The 21520-nt window shown below is 41.3% G+C and overlaps 1 protein-coding gene and 1 long non-coding RNA gene across 51 annotated transcripts in view; one reads left to right on the forward strand and one right to left on the reverse strand.

Annotated features, from left to right (window-relative positions):
* The window catches only part of SUPT20H (SPT20 homolog, SAGA complex component), a 50454-nt gene extending 49085 nt beyond the window's left edge, over window positions 1-1369 (reverse strand). For 18 of the 50 annotated variants that reach the window (XM_063650777.1, XM_054446470.2, XM_054446467.2 and 15 more), the window contains exon 1: window positions 1194-1340. The gene's annotated coding sequence lies outside the window, so the exon portion shown is untranslated. Of the gene's footprint in view, window positions 1-990 lie in introns of all 50 variants that reach the window. The other 32 variants (XM_063650778.1, XM_054446464.2, XM_054446450.2 and 29 more) reach the window with 7 other exon arrangements.
* Window positions 1370-1376: 7 nt separating this feature from the next.
* Window positions 1377-21520, forward strand: part of LOC129011473 (uncharacterized) — a 79144-nt gene continuing 59000 nt past the window's right edge. The window contains exon 1 of the long non-coding RNA XR_010123544.1: window positions 1377-1444. This is a non-coding gene — a long non-coding RNA (uncharacterized LOC129011473). The remainder of the gene's footprint in view (window positions 1445-21520) is intronic.

Below are 21520 nucleotides of genomic sequence, written 5' to 3' on the forward strand. Positions count from 1 at the left end.
CAATGAGTAAGATATTACTCCTACCCTTGAAGAGCTCCTAGGAGGTTTAAGTTGAATTTAGGTTAAGGTGAAAATTTTCTGGCCACTGAATTTGAAGATGAAGATACACTATGTACTTTTCGGACAAAATGTGATGACTTTAAGATTTCTTGTTACTAAATTGGGGATGGGGGCTTACTAACTTTAAATTATTTAAGTACTTCAGACAAAAACTAATAACTTCATATCTCTCACAAAGCAAACATTCTGACTACACACAGAATTTACTAGAACCTGTGAGGAAACTGTAATCATTATCATCTCCGTTTTACAGAATAAGGCAATCAGAACATCTGACTTTCCTAACATCACAGACCTAGATCAGAATTCAGAATTCTGTGTCCAATCTTAGGTCCCTTCCAATATTACAACCTGCAAACTAATCAAACCGGCATCTGGTTTTACATTTCTTTAAAAAGCAAAGCAATTAAAAAAAGGACCCAAGTTCTACTCAGAGACGAATATGTATTTAATTTGGATCTAACTTTATAACATGGTGATCAACCCAAGTACACTGTACTCAACTCCGAAAATCCTGCTCGTCACTTTATATTTTGAGTCCTACTAGAGACTTTGATGAATTGCACTCAAGAAGACGCGGCCCCCACTGCGCAGTGGTTACCGGAGATGGCTTCCAGGGCAACTGTTCTCCAAATTCATTTCTGAGCGCCGGGTAACCACGGCCAGTAATTAATCCAATTCTAAGCGTTGCTGTCAATTCTACTGATTTCCCTGATCGACCAGAGTCTTCCCACTGCAGGAGCTTTTGTCACAACTTAGGCTTTACCTGTAAAACCGTCATCTCCACAGAGCGACCAGCCTTTATGCAATATGGACACCAAGAAAACTGCCTTCGAAGACACGCAAGGCAAAATTCTTGCCAGTGTCCGGAAATACCCGTCTCTGGAACCCAAAAGTCAAACTAAAATTAAAAGTTCGGCTTAGCAATACCGCGAAAGGCGATGTAGGCGTCCAACGTGAGGTTAGCTGCCTCAACCTCCGCCCCGGCCTGCCGGGTCTCTGGGGACCCCGTCTTCCTCCAGCGGGCTCTGGGATGCGGCCCGCTCACCTCTGACCCTGGCCGGATCTCGCGCGCCTAAGCCACTGCGCTGCCAGTCGCTGGCCAGTCCCACCCACCTACCGCCACCGCCCACCTGTGCGGGTCGCCTCGCCGCTAGGCCCCAAGACGGCGCCGCCTGCTCGGCCGCAAAGCCGCCTCGGCCGCAGAGCCCACCCGCCCCGTCGGCGGCTCAGTGCTACACCCCCACCAACAGCCAGTTCCGGCGGCCGCACTTCCGACTGGCGGGCTGGGCCGAGGGGCGGGGAAGGCGGGCGGAAGGGGAGGAGCCGGGAGAGCGGGGCCGCTGCAAGGATCGTGGAGCGCTGCGTTCCGCGCAGGACGCCGGTGAGTCCCGCAGAGACTCGGGTGAGGGCGGGAGGCGGGGCCCAGGATCTCTGCTCAGGCCTGGAGTCCGAGTCCGCAAAGTGGGAGGGAGGGTGTAGATGTGAATTTGGGGAAAAACGACCCTGTTGAATTTCTAGAATGGAAGAAACATAGAACTAGCTTTTCTCTTTGCTTAGTACATACAAATGGAAAAACAGCGACACCGTTATCTACATTTACTAGTCCAATGCGTACAACCTTCTGTAGTGTATCAACTGCCAATGAGTTTAATGTTTTTAAAAAAACCACCCCAGAGAAGGGTTCTAAAAATTCAGAAACCGCATTACTAGCACACATTGTAAGGTCTGTTTTGTTTTGTTTTGTTTGTTCGTTTGTTTTTCAGACAGAGTCTTGCTCTGTCGCCCAGGCTGGAGTGGAGTGGTGAAATCTCAGCCAACTGCAACCTTTGCCTCCTGGGTTCAAGCGATTCTCCCTGCCTCAGTCTCCGGAGTAGCTGGGATTATAGGCGTGCACCACCACACCCGGCTAATTTTTGTATTTTTAGTAGAGACTGTTTCACTATGTTGGGCAGGCTGGTCTTGAACTCCTGATCTCAAGTGATCCACCCGCCTTGGCCTCCCAAAGTGCTGGGATTAGAGGCGTGAGCCATCATGCATGGCCTGGGGTGAACCTTTTTAATGAGCATTTATTATTTGCCATTCACAATGCCAAGGGTAATGATGAATGAAAATGTCTTGGAATTAGAGTTAGTGGTTGCACACATTATAAGTGTATTAAAGTACACTCCAAAATAAAATCCGAACACGTTAAGTGGTTACTCCCATTCCTCCCTCTCTCAGACCCTGGCAAATGCCAATCAGCTTTCAAACTGTGGTACCTATTATGGATATTTCATATAAATGGAATGTGTGACCTTTTGGTCTGTCTTCGTAGCATAATCTTTTGCAGGTTCACCTTGTACACCTTGTTGCATGTATCGGTACTTCATGTCTCTTTATGGCTACTATTCCACTGTACCTAGATGCCACAGTTTTACCTGTCCATCCACTGATGGACATTTGGGTTGTTTCCACTTTCGGGCTATTGTGAATAGCAATGCTATGAACATTTGTATACAAGTATTTGTTCGAGTCCCTGTTTTCAATTCTTTTGGGTATAAACATAGTGGAAATTCTGGGTCTTATAGTAATTCTACGTGAAAATATTTGAGGAACCGGTAAACAAATGTTTCTACAGCAGCTGAACCATTTTACATACCAAGAGCATTGTCGGGGGATTCCAATTTCTCCACATCCTCACTAACACCATAATTTTCTATTCCTTTGATAGTAACCATCCCAAAGGGTATAAAGTGGTATTTTATTGTGGGTTTGATTTGCATTCCCTAATGGCTAGTTATGTTGAGCATCTTTTCATGCCCTTGTGCCATTTGTATATCTTCTTTGGAGAACTCTCTATCCAGGTCTTTCCCCATTTTTAAATTGAGTTGTTTGTGTTTTTGTTGTTAAAGTTATGTGTAGTCATATATTCTGGATATTAGACCCTTATGAGATATATCATTAGTGGATACTTTCTCCCATTCTGTAAGTTGTCTTTTCACTTTCTTTGTAATATCCTTCAGTGTACAAACGTTTTTAATTTTGATGAAATCTAATTTATCTATTTTGTTACTTGTGCTTTTGGTGTCATAACCAAGAATCCATTGTGCAAGCACACTAGCTTTCATGTCTCTTCTTATGAGTAACTAATTCTATTGGATAAAGGCCCCACCTTTATGATCTTCTTAAACCTTAATTACCTCCTTATAGATCTTATCTCCAATACAGTGACATTGGGGTTTGGGGTTACACATATGAATTTTGTGGGGATATAATTTGGTCAACAGACTTTTGTACCCCTGCAATTCATGTCCTTATTGAACACAAAATACATTCATACCACTTCAACAGTCTCAAAAGCATCAACTCTAAAGTCTGAAGTCCAAAGTCTGTTCTAAATATCACCTAAAACAGATAAGGGTGAGACTTGAGGTATGATTCATCCTGATGCAAATTTTCTCCCCAGCTATGAAACTGTAAAACCAGGGAAGATATTTGCTTCCAAAATACAATGGCAGAACAGGCATAGAATAGGCATTCCAAGAAAAAAAAAATATATATATATATATATATATATGAGCAAGAAAGAAAGGAAAGAAAAGAAATAGGGAAAAAGGAAGGGATGACAGGTCCCAAGCAAGTCCAAAAATCTAGCAAGGCAAATTCTCGTAGATTTTAAGGCTCAAAAATAATCCATTTTGATTCAGTGCCCTGCCTTCCAGACCTACTAGGGTGGTGGCCCTGCCTTCTGGACCCTAGGTGGATGCTATACCTCTCCTCACACTCTACCAGGCACGCTCTCCCAGGCAGAGTCTCATCCCAAAAGTTTTGCTAGGTAATGGCCTTGATAACATCTGAATTGCTTTGAGGTCATTCTCCCCTTTTCTTAAAGAATAGCGCAAGTTTGGCCAGGTGTGGTGGCTCACGCCTGTAATCCCAACACTTTGGGAGGCCAAGGTGGGCAGATCACGAGGTCAGGAGTTTGAGACCAGCCTGGACAGCATAGTGAAACCCCATCTCTACTAAATATACAAAAATTAGCCTGGCCTGGTGGTGTGTGCCTGTAATCTCAGCTACTTGGGAGGATGAGGCAGGAGAATCACTTGAACCTGGGAGGTGAAAGTTGCAGTGAGCTGAGATCCCGCCATTGCACTCTAGCCTGGGCAATGGAGTGAGACTCCGTCTCAAAAAAAAAAAAAAAAAAAAAAAAAAGAATAGTACAAAGTTAGCAGCTGGATAGCTCTATTGTCCTGTCCTGTAGAATCTAGGACATGTAAAAGCCTCCCATCGTTTTTGTCTTGTCTGCATCCCCTTCAGTTGAAATAGGCAGTGTTTCTGCTCGTATAATCTCATCATTTATTTATCAGATGATAGTCTAACCATACCTTTGGTGTTTTCTTTAGAATATACTTTCTCATTTTCTGCAACATGACAGGCAGAGAATTTTCCAAATATTTAAGTTTTGGTTCCTTTTTGCTTAATAATTTCTTCTTTCATTCATCTCTCTCCTCTTGCATTTTACTATAAGCATTCAGGAAGATCCAGGTCACACTTTCAGCATTTTGCTAAAAATCTCAGTTAAATATTCAATTTTATCATTCACAAATTCTGTCTGCCAGAAAACACTAGAAAACAAGTCAGCCAAGTTATTTGCTACTTTATAACAAGGATTGCTTTTCTTCTGTCTTCCAGTGACCCATTCTTCATTTCCATCTGAGACCTCACAAGAATGGCCTTTCCATCTGAGACCTCACAAGAATGGCCTTTAACAAACATATATTTACCAAAATTGTGTTCATGATTATGTTTTCTCTAAGAAGATGGAGGCTTTCTCTTCAACTGTATTTCTGAGTTCTTACCAGAATTGCCTTTAACATCCATATTTCTAGCATGGAAATCTAGGCTTTTTCTAGCATGCACCTCCGAATTCTTTCAGCCTCTACCCATTACCTAGTTCCGAAACCACTTTCATGTTTTTAGGTTTTATTAAAGCGACATCCAACTTCTTGGTAGCAAAATCTATCTTAGTTTGCTCAAGCCGCTATAACAAAATACCGTAAACTGAATGGCCGAAGCAACATAAATTTATTTCTCATAGTTCTGGAGGCTGTGCAGTCCAAGATCAAGGTGCTTGCCAGTTTGGTTTCTGGTGAGGGCTCTTTTACTGGTGAGTAGATGGCCACCTTCTTTCTGCATTCTCATATGACAAAGTAAGGGGGAGAAGGAAAGGGAAACAGACAGAGAAACACACAGAGAAAGAGATCTGGTGGTTTTTGTTGTTTTTTTTTTTTTTTATAAAGATACTAATCTATAGCATCAGAACTCCACAATTGTGATCAACTTAACCTCAGTTACTTTCTTATAGGTCCCATCTCCAAATACAGTGACATTGGGGGTTTGAGCTTCAATATGTGAATTTTGAGGGGACATATTCAGTTCTTAGCAAATGCTATTATAAATGAAATTGTTTTTAATTTTCCAGATTGGTGATTGCTGATGTATAGAAACACAATTGATTTTAGGGTATTGTCTTAGTCTGTTTTCTGCTGCTGTAACAGAATACTACAGACTGGGTAATATATAATAAACAGAAATTTATTGGCTCACGGTTCTGGATGCTGAAGAGTCTAAGATTGAAGGGCTGGCATCTGGTGAGAGCCTACTTGGTATGTGTGTTAGCGCATGGTGGAAGGACAAAGAGAGGGCTAGAGAGCAAGGGATCAAACTTGAAGCCTCAAGTTCTTTTACAATTGGCATTAATCTATTCATGAGGGTGAGACCTCATGACCTAAACAACTTACATTAGGCCTTACCACCCAACATTGTTGCATTATGGGTTGTTTCTAGCAGGTCCTTTGGGGGGATATATTCAAACCATAGCAAGTATTGGCCTGGTACTCTGAACATTTACTTATTAGCTCTAATAATTTTGTATGTATGCCTACATGTGTATATTCTTTAGGATTTCTATGTATAGAATCATGTAATCTGTGAACTGAGATAGTTATACTTTTTTTCTCCCAGTTTGAACCCTTTCACTTCTTTTCCTTGATTAATTGCTCTGACCAGAGCCATCCCTTCATTTTAAATATTTTACTCACGTGATTATGGAAGCTGGCAAGCCTGAAATCTGTTGGGCAGCTGAGTAGGCTGGAATCTCAGGCAAGAGTTGATGCTGCAGTCTTGAGGCAGAATTTCTTTTTCTCTGAGTAATCTCAGATTTTGCTCTTACGGCCTTCAGCTAATTGAGTAAGTTCTACCCACATTATCAAGATTAGTCTCCTTTACCTAAAGTCAACTGATTATAGATATTAAATACATCTTCAAAATACCTTCATAGCAAGACCTAGATTAATGTTTGATTGTGTACTGTAGCCTAGCAAAATTGACATGTAAAATTAACCATCACATTCAATGTGGTAGATAGTAGTGTTAGTTCACAGGATTTTAAAACATTTTTATTTCTCACTCTCCTTCCCATGGCTTCCGTGTTGGCAGAGTATACTTCCTCATGGTGATTTTGCATGGGGCTATGTGACTCATTTTGGCCATTGGAATATGAACAGATCCACTAGCAGATGAGGACAACTAGATGGGGTCTTAGAGAGAAGCAGAAGACATGTGTGTTCTGAATCCTCTGATTGTGTGTGTGTGTGTGTGTGTGTGTGTGTGTTTGTAAGCGATGATACAGAGTCCAATTTGAAAGAGCTCCTACTGGCAAAAGAAGGGACACTTGGAGCATCAAGGAGAATCAGAAAGATTTTTTTGACTGAAATGGTTTGAAATATATCAAAAATTTCAAAATACATAAATTTCAATGCTTTTATTAAACCTCTCACTGGTCACATTGAGGATTGCTAGGGCACTAACTCATTATTCTGAAATTGCTTTTAAAAAGTTTTTAAACCAAATTTTTTGCTTTCCTGCACAAACTGAAATTCAGAGTAACCAAAGAGTTGATAGGGGAAACCTTTTTTTTTTGAGACGTAGTTTCACTCTTGTTGCCCAGGCTGGAGTGCAATGGTGCAATCTCGGCTCACTGCAAACTCTACCTCCTGGGTTCAAGTATTCCCCTGCCTCAGCCCCCTAAGTAGCTGGGATTACAGGCGTGCGCCACTATGCCCGGCTAGTTTTGTATTTTTAGTAGAGACAGGGTTTCACCATGTTGTCCAGGCTGGTCTTGAACTCCTGACCTCAGACAGTTAACCCGCCTCAGCCTCCCAAAGTGCTGAGATTACAGGCATGAGCCACTGTGCCCAGCCTGGGAAAATTTTTTAATAGAAAAATTCCAGTGAATAAATAAAAAAATGATAGAATATCACCATTTTGCAACCTGTGAGAAAATAATGCTTCTAGGGAATAATTACTAATGGTTACCAAATAACCAAATGGGTAGAAGGTTGAAAGGAAACTTAATAGTGATCCACTTTATGTATGTGTTATTTATGTGCTATGTACTATACTATATAAATAGTACTTTATAGTATTACTGTTTATGAAATTTTTTTTTACGAAATCCTAAATCTGAATTTAATCAAGCCTCTAGATCTAACTGCCAGTTTACTTGAAAAAAAGAGGCACATAGTAACATGTTAAGTGATCTTTCAGTGACCAACAGTGGTGGTGGAGGAGACCCACCCAAGTCTGGCTGTGTTGGGTACTTGCGATGCAAATAACTCATGAGGAGCCTCGCTTTCCTCCTCTGGTGCTATCAGGGCTGTTACCTTGAGCTCCCCCTACGTTAGTGGGTCCTCGATTTTAGAGTTGAAGGCTTGGCTGCCTGGCTGTGCTCTGAAAGAAATTATTTTCTTATGATTGTCACTCTGTTCCTCCTTCCCTAATGCTTGCCACTCTGGTACCATTGCTACTGATGTCACAGCTTCTTTTCTGGCTCAAGTCACTCCTCCCAGGACAGGGCAGGTGCAAGTGAAGACAGAGAGAGGGTGGTTGCAGCAGTGTGTGAGGAGGCCCTACCTGCTGGCTTGTGGACAGTTGTTCTGCCAGGTGTGCCAGCCACAGCCATGACAACGGAAAGACAAAGCCTTCTCTCCTGCCTGACTCCCTCTCTCCAGCTGCTTTCCACACTTCCAATACCCAGATCATGTCGTATGCCCCCGTTACGTTTTTTTGAGCCCCTAGTGTCCTTAAAATGAAGTCTGAATTCCTAATATGACATTTAGGCCCTCCATGGTCTAAGGCTGTCCATGTTCCCAGACAGAGTCTTCCACGATAACTCCTTTACATCCTGCTGTCTTGCTGGCTGCATTGTCTATCTTGTTATAAACTTTTATTTCTCTATTTATTTTCGTAATGAATGATTTTTCTTTACCTGGCATTTTCTTTTTTAATAAATTTGCCCATTGAATGTTATACCAGCCTGCTTGACTACATAAATGTTAATACCTCTGAGATACTTTCTGGGATTTCTTCCAGTTGGAATTAGTTTTTCTCACCTGTAATGTCTTCAAATGCTTTTTTTTTCTTTGAGACGGAGTTTTGCTCTTGTGGCCCACGCAGAAGTGTGATGGTGCATTCTTGTTTCACTGCAACCTCCACCTCCTGGGTTCAAGCGATTCTCCTGCCTCAGCCTACCTAGTAGCTGGGATTACAGGCTCCCGCCATCAGGCCCGGCTAATTCTTTTGTTTGTATGTATGTATGTATGTATGTATGTATGTATGTATGTATGTATTTATTTGAGACAGAGTCTCGCTCTGTCACCCAGGCTGGAGTGCAGTGGTATGATTTTGGCTCACTGCAACCTCCAACTCCTGGGTTCAAGTAGTTCTCTTGTCTCAGCCTCCTGAGTAGCTGGGATTACTAGTAGTGGGCGCCACCATGCCCAGCTAATTTTTGTACTTTTAGTAGAGATGGGGTTTCATCATGTTAGCCAGGCTGGTCTTGAACTCCTGACCTTAGGTGATCCGCCCACCTCGGCCTCCCAAAGTGCTGGGATTATAGGCATGAGCCACCATGCCCGGCCTCCAAATGTTTTATTTTAACCAAGGTGGCCAAAATAAAGTCTCATTAATATTTCTCTTAGTTCTCCTAACTTTAGGTAGGATTTCTTCCCAACTCTAGGCCACTGACCTCCCTTTTCTTAGATCATTTACTATAAAAAACTTTTAGACTGTTTTTTTGCTCCTTTGAGATATAATTTTTTAAAAATGCCTGTTACCAATTCTACAACCCTGGAATGTCTTTCTTAAGGACTTGAGGGCCATCTCCTTGAAATGTAATAATCAAGGAAGATAGAGCCCCTGTCTCCAGTTTCTGTGGGAGGGCAGTAACCGACTTCAGAGGGCGCTTAGCTCCAAGTTGTAACATTACCTACTATCACGAAGACACAGGAAAGTTTGCGTTTTCTTTAGGTAAGGCCGGTTAACGTAGATGGCCTACTACCCCCTACTCCAGCTCCTAAAACCTCTCCTGCTAAACTTCTGTACATCAATAGAGTGAAAAGGCAACCAACAGAATGAGACAAATATATTACAAATAATATATTTGATATATGTATAAATAAAGAATATGTAAAGAATGTCTACAACGCAAAAACAAAAAAACCAAATAACCCAATTTAAGAATGGGAAAATAATTTGAATAGACATTTCTCCAAAGAAGAGGTACAAATGTCCAATAAGCACATGAACAGGTGCTTAGCATCACTCATCATTAGGGAAGTGAAAATCAAAACTACAATGAAATACCACTTCATATTCATTAGGATAATTATTATCAGAAGAACAGAAAATAACAAGTGTTGTCAAGAATGTGGAGAAATCTGGATATTTGTACCTTGCTAGTGAGAATATAAAATTGTGTAGCTGCTCTAGAAAACAGTATGGTTGTTCTTCAGAAAGTTCAACACAGAATTACCATGTGATCCAGCAATTCTACTTCTAGGTATATACCCAAAGGAATTGAAAGCTGGGACTTGAACAGATATTTGCACACCAACATTTATAGTAGCATTATTCACAATAGCCAAAAAGTGGAAACACTCCAAATGCCCAACAGATAAATGTATCAATAAAATGTGGTTAATACATGCAATGGAGTATTAGCCTTAAAAAGGAATGGAATTCTGATACATGCTACATTATGGATGAACCTTGAAAACAGGCTAAGTAAAAAAAGCCAGAAACAAAAGCACAAATATTACATGATTCCACTTATATGAGGTATCTAGACTAGTCAAATTCATGAGACAGAAAGATGAATGGTTTACTAGGGGATATGGGAAGGAGGAATTGGAAGTTATTATTTAATGGGCATAGAGTTTCTATTTGGGGTGATGGAAGAGTTCTAGAAATGGATAGTGGTGATGTTTGTACAACACTGTGAATATACTCAGTACCACTAAATTCTACATTGAAAAATTGCTAAAATGGGAAATTTTATCTTATGTATATTTACCATAACACAAATATTAAAAAAAAAAAAAACCCAAACCCAATTCTCTTCCCCTTTGTTTCAGTGGAGTTGAGTTCATACTATATTCTGGTCTCTCTCACCTATTGCAATAGCCTTAAAGTAAGTCTTCCTTGACTATTTAACTTTGTCCAGGCCAATTTTTGCTTAGACAGTGTGCATTTCTGGCATTGCATTGAACATACTGTGAATTGTGTTTAGCTACTTGAGCACACATCTGCTTCTTTGTAAGCTTTTAAGCCTTTTGAGGTCAGGAAGCATTTTGTGTTCATATTTTTATCATCCGGGATGGATGACCAGGTGTCCTCACAAATTAGGACCCAAAAAATTCTGAAACAAAATTATTTCTATTTTACATAGAGAGTTTGCTTGTATATAAGTGACATCTTGTGGCACCAAATGGAATAGTCAGTACTGTATTAGTGTTTTCTTTGAACAAATAATGCTCTTTTTAGAGATCCAGATCCTACATATCTATTTTAAAGCTTGCCTAAAATAAGCATTGTTACAGTCAGAGGGCAACCAGTTAGTGGTATTTCTTAATTATGGTTTCGTCCACTTGGGTAGACCCTACCAGGGACAATTTGTGGCTGGATCAGGTCTGGAAACTTACTGATTGCGGCAGCGGGTGGTCCTGAGAGGCCACTGCCACCCCACCGGCTGCAGTTGGGAGGTGCGAGTCGTGGCAGCAGGAACGGCTGTGGGAGCAGCAGTGGCGGTGGTGGGTCCCCTATGCCCCACGTCCCGGAAGCAACCTCCTGTGCTGCCCCCAAACTTATGCAGCCAGGTGGGACCCGACCCCAGGCCTGGAGCTTCCATCACTCGGGACTCTGGCCTCACATTGCTGCTCTCACCCACGCACTGCTGCTGTGGGGAGGGCGTGGGGAGGAGGCGGAGCTGGGCCCGGGGCTGTGCCACGCTTCACGCTTCACGGAACCAGCGGGAGCCAAGGACAAGCAGGAGCCGCCCCGCAGCCCCCTGGGGGCCGCCGCTATGAGGCCAGGCCAAGTCGCCCAGCCCAGAGGGGGATTGATGGAGCGACGCGATTGGGCACAGAGGTGTGGGCAGAGAGGCACCCAGCAAGGACCTGGAGCCCCCGCACCAGGCTGTGAGGAGGCATGGCCCGGGCTGCCTGCAGATTCCACAGAGCAGGCAGGAGCCCCACCTTCCCAGGTGCAGGACACAGGCCGTCTCTGGGATCTGTACCCTTGAGGTCCCCACAGGCTCGGGGATGCCTGCTCCTGCCTGGCCTCTCCCTGTTCCCTGCACTGCCTTGATCTTGGAGCTGGGTTGGGGCCAACCCCGGGCGCCATCACAGCCTGCCGGGTGTGCACAAGCTCCGGGCAGTGCTGACACGCCAGCCCTCTGCTGCCTAGACCCCCTCCGGACTTTGGGCACTGAGGAGTACAGGGGAAGCCGAGGGGTGGCTGAGAGCAGCTCGATGCTGGCCTACAGGTGCCCCTTGACTCGAGCAGTCTGGGCTCCATGGACAGCCGCAGGAGGCAGACAGGCTGTTAAGAGGGTAGAAGGGGGCAGGTCCCTGGTGAGGCCAGGCAAGGCCTGAAGGCTTGGGGCTGACTGCCCATCCAGCTGATAGGAGCGGGAGGTGGTGGCTTTTCTGGCCACCCGCCGTGGCCTCCCATAGACCAATCAGCGGGCACTTCTGAGGCCATAAAAGCCCAGGGCTCAGTCAGAGCTGAACAGATGACGGGATAACCAGCAGCAGAGAGGAGCTACCCTCTCTGCTGCTAGCTGGACCATGGGAGGAACAGCCGCAGAGAGGAGCCACTCTCCCTGCCGAGAGTGAACACTTGTTGGGACGACTTGCCTGCAGAGAGGAGCTACCAGCTCTCAGTTAGGAGCTGAACACTTGACAGGACACCCTGGCTGAGGAAAGGAGCTGCCCCTTGTGGGAGACAGCTGTTCTATCGCTCAATAAAGCTCTTCATCATCTTGCTCACCCTTCACTTGCGTGCGTACCTCATTCTTCCTGGTCACAAGACAAGAACTTGGGACCCACTGAATGGCAAGGCTAAGAGAACTGTAATACAAACAGGGCTGAAACATGCCCCTTGCTCCCCACGTTACAGGCAGAGAGGAGAGCTGTGGCCCTTTGGGGAGTCTAGACCTGGGAGCTCCCTGAGCCGGGGCTGTGACTCCTTCTTTGAGGCCCTGTGGTTCCTGGCATCTCCAAGCTTCCAGGCACCACTGCTTTCCCTGGTGCCAGCCAGGGAAGCTCCTTGTGGTGCGCCCTGTCCAGCTGCAGCCTCACTGAGAGCCGGCGCCTATGCTGGCATCTGGAGCTGTCTGCCCCATGGCAGCAGCTGCATGTCTGATTGCGCAGTGGCCAGACGCCTTGCTCACACACACAACCCTTGCTGCTCCATGCTTGACTCACTGTCTCCCTTGGAGATGTGGCATCCAGGCCAGTAGCATGAGCTGAGTACAGCCTGCTAGGCCAAGTGGGCAGAACGAGCCTAGTGGGCTGAGCAAAACTTGGGCAAGGCCTCCACCAGCCACAGGTTTCCAGCCAGAAGAAGGACACCCCAAAGATCCCATAACATTACCAAACTTGAAAGAGATTCCCTAATCAAAATTATTAATTTATTGATAATTTGCAGAAAGATAATAGCTGAATCCAAGGAAAAGAAGAAGGTGGGTTGGCTATAAAGGCAAGAGAGCCCTTATATAATAAAAGCAACAGAACTTACAAAGATGCCTGATAAATGTCAGGTGCATTGCTAATTGTTTTGACAAGGGAAGATTTGGGGCTTGAAAAAATACCTGGAGTTGCTGGTGTTTTAGTGAATATTCAATTTATTAAAATTATGAATTTATAAATTTAGATTTCTTAAGACTTTAATCTCAAAATACAAATTTTATTATAAATTTAGAAACTTATTTCAATTAAAAAGTCTCTTTTTCTTAACACCTCAGGGGATTCTTAAGTGCCCTGGAGTGTGAGAATCATTGTTTTGTAACGTATAATAATTTTCAGCCTTTTTTTTTTTTTTAAATAAGTAAGGTTTCTAAATTCCAATTAATGAATCTCTATTGACTTGTTTTCTCAGTGAGGCTGTCAAAGGGAAGCTTGATAGCTTTGGCATGAAATTCCATAGCATGTGTGGTTCTCATTGACATATGCTAAACCTGTTTCCTCCAGCCAGCAGTGGTTTCAGGGGAGTGTGTCTGACTTTTTCCTGAGGGTGACCCCGATAAAGAAAGAAAGCAAAAGAAAAGAATAATAAAGTAGGCATTGAAAGCAGAGAAACGTAGTGGTCCCCACTGTAGAATTTGATTCATTTCTTGCCGCTTTCTTCCTTTATCCAGGCAAACTTATTGAACAGGCATTCGTATAACTGGGCCACTGCCTGCAGAACATTGCCAGGATTTGCTCTGATTCATGTTTGCATCTATTAAAACATAACCTCTGGCACATTAAAAACTAAGAGTTTATTTGAGCAGACTGTGACCATGAAACAGGCAGGGAATGGCTAGGGGCTCACACAGAAATAGAGGCTCCTGGAAGAGGTTGAAGGAAAAGCTTTTATAGGGTGAATGTGAAAGCAAAGAAATTATTTGTCTGGTTAAAATTTGAGCAATTGCCTTATTTGGACTATTTCAGTGAAAGATTCAAGACAATATAAATAATGCCCAATTGGCCATTTGTGATTTGCTGAGATAAAGTTTAAAATTCCATTAGGTTTCAGTTTGCTTATGTAGGAATCCAGGGTGTCAGAGCTACTTCAGTCTAATGGCCTCCCATTTAGCTATTTTAACACATCTCTAATGCCTACTCCAATCTTGGTGCTCAATATTCATTCATTAATAACTACTTCTTGAGAGCCTCTAATATACTAGGTATGCTTCTAACTGCTGGGAACATTAGCAGTGTCCAAAGGGATAAACATGTATGCCCTCAGAGAGATGCTTCCTAGAGGGAGAAATGAATAAATGAGAACACATAGTACATTATGTGTGTCTGTGTCCTTCAGGAAAAGGCCACCAGGAACACATCTGTGGTTGAATAACTAGGGTTTGTTATTTTTTGCAGAGAGGGACAACAGTCACCATAGGGACTCATAGGGGGCTCAGAAAAAGAATGTAATCTATTATAGGATTTGGGCTTTAGCTGGGCAACTTGGGGCAGGGTCTCAAAAAGTAGAGCTTTGCTCTGGATTTAAACTTGTCAGGAAGTAGGGGAAATTCTGATTGGGTATCTTAATAAATCTTATGTGTAGAGAGGACAGACTAGATTGAGGCTAAAGTTGTACTTGGTAAAGAAGCAGCAGTCATTAATTTTAGCCAAAAGAAAAGAGGTGTTTGGTAATTTGTGGGTTGCACAGTGGCCTTGTTTTTGTCTCACTTTATCAAAATCTCGGAGTGTCCTTGTCTGTTGTTGACGGTCTATGAAATTGTTTATGTACAGCAGGAGAATGGGGCCAAGCTGTGAGCATCAGGCCAATTGCCTGATGGCAGGGGCTGTCTCTTTATCAGATGACAATAAGTGCCATGAAGAAGAAAAAGAAAGCAGGGAAAGGCATATAGGGAGTGCTGGATGGAGAGAGGCAGGAATGATGTCGACTTAAAAACAGTTAGTGAAGGACTAATTAACCTGTAAGCAAAAAAATCTGAAGGAGGTGAGGGAGGGGCCAACAAGTGAAAAGGTGGGGAGAGCAGCAGGAGGGATAGGAGAAACCACATTCAGAAACAGTGAGGAGACCAGTGGGTTCAATGGTGAGTTAACAAAGGTGAAATAAATACTTCTAAGGACTTCACGAACAGCTGCCGATGCCCAGATGTCTGGTTGCTCAAGGTGTTATCTGAGACTGAAGAAACATAGACTTTCCCCCTTCATTCCCTGAAACTCCCACTCCCTTACCCTTTGGCTGCATAAAAACTCCCTGCTTCTGCTTCTTCCTTTTTTTTTTGAGATGGAGTTTCACTCTTTTGCCCAGGCTGGAGTGCAGTGCTCTAGGCTCACTGCAACCTCTGCCCCCAAGGTTCAAGCGATTCTCCTGCCTCAGCCTCCTGAATAGCTGGGATTACAGCCGCCCGCCACCACACCTGGCTAATTTTTGTATTTTTAGTAGAGACGGGGTTTTGCCATGTTGGCCAGGCTGGTCTCGAACTCCTGACCTCAAGTGATCCACCTGCCTTGGCATCCCAACGTGCTGAGATTACAGGCGTGAGCCATTGCGCCCAGCCCCCGCTTCTTTTTGTTAAGATGGATTTGAAAAATCTTGCTCTCCTGCCTTCTTGCTTTGGCCAAATCAAATAAATCTTCCTCTATCTCTGAGCACCTGTGTGTCAGTATTTGGTGTCTACTGCACGTCGGGTACACGAGCCTGAATTTGGGGTTTTATGACACTCTGATGATGTCCTATCTCATTAAAAGTCCTATCATCCCCTAATTATCCCACACCCCCACTGCCTTTCTGAGCTCATTTCTACTCTGTCCCTCATTCACTCCACACTGGCCTCTTTTCCTGTTCCTAAAAACAGGGCCTTTGCATCTGTAATTTTTAAAATTCCAATCGTAAATAGTTCACTATATATATCTAAGAGATAATTTTAAGAAGCAATCATATCAGTATCATACCTTAAAAGTGAACTATAGTTCTGTCATATCATGTAATATCCAGTCAGTTTACATTTCCCTATTTTTCATGATTTAAAAAAGCTGTGTTCAAATCAGCATCAAAACAAGGTCCACACATAGCATTAGCTTAATATGATACTTTTAATCTATAAGTATCTTAGGACACTTTAAATCTATAACAATAAAACTTTTAATTGTTTTCATCTATAATAATTTTCTCTTCTAGCACATTTCTTATGTTCTTTTGTGCAGTAGAACTTTCCACATTCTAGATTAGTGGCGTCTAACATGTTTACCTGCCTTTTTATTTCCTCTAAACTGCTTGTTGGACCTAGACACTAGATAAGATTCAGGACTGATTTTTGTTTTGTTTTTTGCAGAAATATTTCATAGGTGGAACTGGATTTTGCCTATTGCATTATATTAGGAAGGTTATAATGTTGGGCTCTTTTCTTTTTTTGTGCCATTACGATTGTTCAGTAGGTTGAGGTATTGAATTAATTCAGTTTAGCCACTAGAGGTCAGGGCTTGATTTAAAAATAAATACTGTACTAAACTTGATGAAAGATGTAGACAACTTTTGATCTGTGAAGGAGTAGAAAATTCTTTATTATTAATGAGATGTCATTACTAGGAATTTCTGCCTAAAACTTTTTTGGTTCTTAAATATACAAATGTTCGTTGCTTTAAAGGTCAAATACAGTTTTTCCAAAATAGTTTTTCCATCGTTAGCCATTATCAACACTCGAAATTTCTGTTTCCTAGATTTAAATACTACTGTATCCCAGGCATTTAAGTCAGTTTATAAGCTGCTTTAACTATATATAATACTCTAGTTAAAATGGTAAAATAGGAAAGCTAGGACAGTGAGAAAAATACTGGTTAAACCAAACATGGAAAAAAGGACTGAGCAGCCAAGGAGAGGAGGAAGTCAGGTGAATTCACAAAACCGTAGCTGTAGCAGGAGGCAAGCAGTGCTTCTTATCTGGGACTGTCTTCAGGCCCATCTTCCGCAGCTGTGTCCAGAGCTTTGTGTGAAACATACCTTGGTCTTGGCTGGTCAGTGCTGTGAGTCCAAAGATATTCTTCAATTTAACCATATTGAGAAGTTTGAGTAGGGATGATAGTCGAGGTAGATGTGTGTTTTTCTTGTTTTGCAGAAGTGGGACAAATTTAACTTAGTGATGTAACTCTTAACGGTAAATTACTGGCCAAAAACCTAATGCTAAAACAATAGATGAGTACAATAATAGTGACAATACACACATTTTTAGAATCTTATCTTTTCTTCAGTTATAATCTTAGAAGTGTAGAAAAACCTGAACTAAACTCAGATAATCGGTGGTTTAGATTCTGACCCTGTCTTATTGAGGCATCTTGTAACATGACCACTTTGAGCTTCTGTTTAGATGCATGTAAAATGGGACCACCAAAACCTAGAGCTTCCAGGGAGGTTGCAAGGATTGGGTTTTCTCCTTATCTCATCGGCTTCTTCTATTTAGTCTCCCTTGCTGGGTCCTGTGCATAGTCCCAACCTCATTTTGCTTTTATTGCTGAATAATATTCCATTGTACGGATATATCGTATTTTATATACTCATCAGTGGACAGACTTTGGTTTGTTTTCATTTTTTGGTTATTTTGATTAATGCTTTTATGAACATTTATGTACAAGTTTTTGTGTGCACAGGTTTTCACTTGTCTTGGGTATATACCTGGGAGTGAGATTGCTAGGTCACATGATAACACTATGTTTAGCCTTTGGAAGAAATGCCAGACTGTTTTCCAAAGAGGCTGAACCATTTTACATTCCCACTAGCAATGAATGAAGTGGTTTCAATTCCTTCATATCCTGCCAATATTTGTTGTTATGTATCTTTTTGTATTATAGCCATCCTAGTAGTTGTGAAGTGCTATCTCATTGTGGTTTTGGTTCACATTTCCTTGATAGCTAATGATGTTGAGCATCTTTTCATGTGCTTATTGGCCACTTGTATATCTTTGCAGAATTATCTATTCAGATCTATTGCCCATTCTAAAACTGGATAATTTGTCTTTCTAGTGTTGAGTTGTAAGAGTTTTCTGTTCTGGATACCATCCCTTATCAGATAATGTGATTTGTAAATATTTTCACTCATTTTCAGGGTTGCTTTTTTATTTTCTTAATAGTCATTTGAAACATAAAAATGTTTAATTTTGATGATGTTGAGTTCATTTATTTTTTTTCTTTTGTTACTTGTACTTTCAGTGTCATACCTAAGAAACTGTTGCCTAATACAAGGTCATGAAGATGTACATTTAATTTTTTTCTAAGAGTTTTAAAGCTGGCACCTCCAGCTTTGTCTTGGAAACTATTGATAAGATCTTCAGATTTAGGTGAACTATCACACGACTCCCGCAACCTCTTGGTGTGCAGATAAATGTTTAACAACCAATTTTCTGAAAAAAAGTGTATGTGTGTCTGGGTGTACATAAGTTATTACAGATTTTACTGCTTAAAAGGAAGTGTAGCATGCAATTTATGAATAATAATAAAATGTACTCTGAATTGCAAATATCATATGTCACTTATCGCAAGTACGTTCATTGATTTTTGCTAAATTCTTGTATCCATAGCCAACCTATAGTTGCCATTCAACCATGACTTGACAAATTCAGTTGCATCCCAATCCAATTAGTCTTTCTCCCAATAAACTTATTGTCACTAAATTCAGTATATGATCTACTGTTAAATGATTTCTCAACCTATATAAATTATATTTATTAAATTGTAATATTTTTCAATTTCTGATTTATAGTGTTTGCCAATTTCCATGGTATAAATACTCTCATCATGATTGATTTCAAGCTATTAGCATGACATTGCTGAACACAGAACTGGGAAGAGATGCACAGTGGCACCCCAGTATATAGTATTTGTACCATAAAGATACAATAGAAATAAATGACCTCAAAAGCAAAGATACTAGAAAATGTAATAAAGTAATATAGCAATAAAGTAAGAAAAATGTAAGAAATTATGTAACAAAGTAAACCCTTGTTATCCATGGTATCCCTTGGTGTTTGTGGGGGATTGGTTTCAGGAACCTGATGGTATCAAAATCTGTAGATGCTCAAGTCCCTTATATAAAATAGCATGGTATTTGCACGTAACCTACACACATCCTGTTGTGTACTTTAAATCATCTCTAGAATACTTATAATACCTAGTATAATGTAAATGTTATGTAAATAGTTATACTATATTATTTTTATTTATATTATTTCCTATTGTTGTATTGATATTTTTAATGATTTTTTATTTCTAATATTTTGAATCTTTGGTTGGTTGAGTCCATGGATGCAGAACTCACAGACAGAGAGAGCTTACCACATTTAGGCAGTGATGTTATTTATTTTTTGAGACGGAGTCTTACTCTGTCACCCAGTCTGGAGAGCAGTGGCGCGATCTCGGCTCACTGCAACCTCCACCTCTTGGGTTCAAGCGATTCTCCTGCCTCAGTCTCCCAAGTAGCTGGGATTACAGGCATGCACCAACACGACTGACTAACTTTTTTAAATTTTAGTAGAGACAGGGTTTTATGATGTTGGCCAGGCTTGTCTCGAACTCCTGGCCTCAAGTGATCTGCCCGCCTCGGCCTCCCAAAGCGCTGGGATTACAGGCATGAGCCATGGTGCCTGGCCAGTGATGAGTTTTAAATATTTGTTGCCTTTGTTTTAACATAATTTAATGAATTATAAGTTTGTATAATTTAATTTTTGATAATGGCTATGTTTAACAACTGCATTGTAAAATTTTTGAAAATTTATTTATTTATTTATTTATTTTTGAGAGAGAGTCTCACTCTGTTGCCTAGGCTGGAGTGCAATGGCATGATCTCGACTCACTGCAACCTCTGCCTCCTAGGTTCAGGTAATTCTCCTGCCTTAGCCTCCCAAGTAGCTGGGATTATAGGTGCCCGCCACGATGGCCAGCCAATTTTTGTATTTTAGTAGAGACGGGGTTTCTCTGTGTTTGCCGGGCTGGTCTCGAACTCCTGACCTCAAGTAATCTGTCCGCTTCAGCCTCCCAAAGTGCTGGGATTAAAGGCATGAGCCACCGTGCCAGGCCTGAAAATTTATTAATAGCAGCAAGCTCTCAAAAGCCTATAAAAGCCAGTTCCAGCACACCACTAATTCGCCTCCTCCTCCTGCCCCAAATATACCATGCCCATCTTGATAACAGATGATGTAGAAAAGATTTTTGCATTTGATGTACCTGTTTTGGTGTTGTATCATCTGTGTTTTGGGGCCTTTGCGTGGATACCTCTGCTTTTGGGTTTATCTCAGCCTCTAAGAATCTTAAAGAGGGTAGAGAAAATATAAACCTTACCAGTAATTTCTGTTTCCACCTTCAATATTTATTGGCTATCCATAGGCTATGGCAGTGTTCTCATACTTTATCACTACTACAAAGCAACAAAGATTTCACTAAAATGCAGATTCTTAGGGCTCATATTTCAAAGCTCTCATTGTATAGACATAGATTGGGGGAAGAAATTTGTAAGAAGCCCAGGTGATGCTGACACAGGTGGTTTTTATGCTTTGAGAAAGCAGCATCAGATTATTAGGAGATTCTAATGTTCAGTAAGTAGAAAAGAGTCAATTACAGTGTTTATAAATTAATTGGATAACTAATTCCATTCAATCCATGAATTTATTCATTTACTGAATATAATAAAAACCATATTACATTTTAAAAAGCATGGCTTTTGGAGTCATGGAGTCATATTGAATTTAATTCAAATCCCTGCTTGTAAATATTAAATGATATTTATGTTTTTATCTTCTATCTATCTATCTATCTATCTATCTATCTATCTGTCCATCTATCCATCTATCTGTGTTGAATGAATAAAATTAAAATAAAACATGGCCCATATTTTCAAGAAGCTTCCAGTCTAGTGAGGAAGTAGAAAACAAATTAATGGTCCCAGTTCAGTATGATTATATTGTGTGTAGAAGCTATGTCAGTAGTGTAGAGGGAATCTAAATCAGACAGAGAGGTAGGGAGGGTAAGGGAGAACTCAGAGAGGCAATACTTCACTTTGATTCTTAAGGCCATATGGTGTTAACTGTAGGAAAAATGACTGAAGGTTATTTTAATGAGAAGAAATTAAATATATGTGAGTGGGAGGCTTGAAGATGCAGTATAGTTGGCCCTCCATATCTGTGGGTTCCACATCTGTGAATTCAATCAACCATGGATTGAAAATATTCAGAAAAAAACTCACCCCAAATAACAATAAAATAATAAAAATAATACAGATAAACTAGTATGTACAATATAACAAGTATTTACAAGGCATTTACATTGTATTAGGTATTATCAGTACTCTAGCGATGGATTAAAGTATTTGAGAGGATGTACACGGGTTATATGCAAATACTATGCTATTTTATACAAGA

Source organism: Pongo pygmaeus, chromosome 14 (assembly GCF_028885625.2).
Source record: "Pongo pygmaeus isolate AG05252 chromosome 14, NHGRI_mPonPyg2-v2.0_pri, whole genome shotgun sequence".
In the NCBI taxonomy this organism is placed as follows: Eukaryota; Metazoa; Chordata; class Mammalia; order Primates; family Hominidae; genus Pongo; species Pongo pygmaeus.